This window comes from Condylura cristata, unplaced genomic scaffold, assembly GCF_000260355.1.
Source record: "Condylura cristata isolate star-nosed mole 26May11 unplaced genomic scaffold, ConCri1.0 scaffold00009, whole genome shotgun sequence".
Taxonomy (NCBI): domain Eukaryota; kingdom Metazoa; phylum Chordata; class Mammalia; order Eulipotyphla; family Talpidae; genus Condylura; species Condylura cristata.
In genome coordinates, this window is record NW_004567110.1 from 776,149 (window position 1) to 776,688 (window position 540).

Sequence of the window (540 nt, forward strand, 5' to 3'; positions counted from 1 at the left end):
GCCCCCCGCCGACCGCGGGCTGAGGCAGGAGCACCCCGCGCTGTCCCCGGGCACCACGCTCGGCCCGGCCTCTGCGGGCAGCGGGCAGAGTGGAGCCCGCGGGCAGGCCTGTGCTTTTCTGGGCTTCCGCTGAATCGTTCCCCCGGGGTCCCAGTAGGCCGCCCCATGCAAACATCACAAGGCCCCCGGGGGCAGGAGGCCCCGGGGCCGGGTGGGCAGCAGGCGGGCAGCGCCGGCCACGCTCCGAGCGGGCAGAGACTCCGCGCCCGGACAGGCGAGGTGTGGGGCCCACGGCCGGACCCACCCAGCTCACGGGGCCTCCCCACTCTCGGGACAGCGCCCCCCACTCCCAAACGCGGAAATGGGGCGGAGCTCAGGGCCCCTCGAGTCCCTGCCCCCGCCTTGCCCGTCTCGGGCCAGCAGGAGCTGCGTGCGTCACGGCCAGACCCTGTGCGTGGTGGCCAGCCACAGCCCTGGCCCCGGGCTCAGGCCCCGGGCTCCACCTGCGGTGGGGGCATGGGGGGCGGGGCCCCTGCGCGC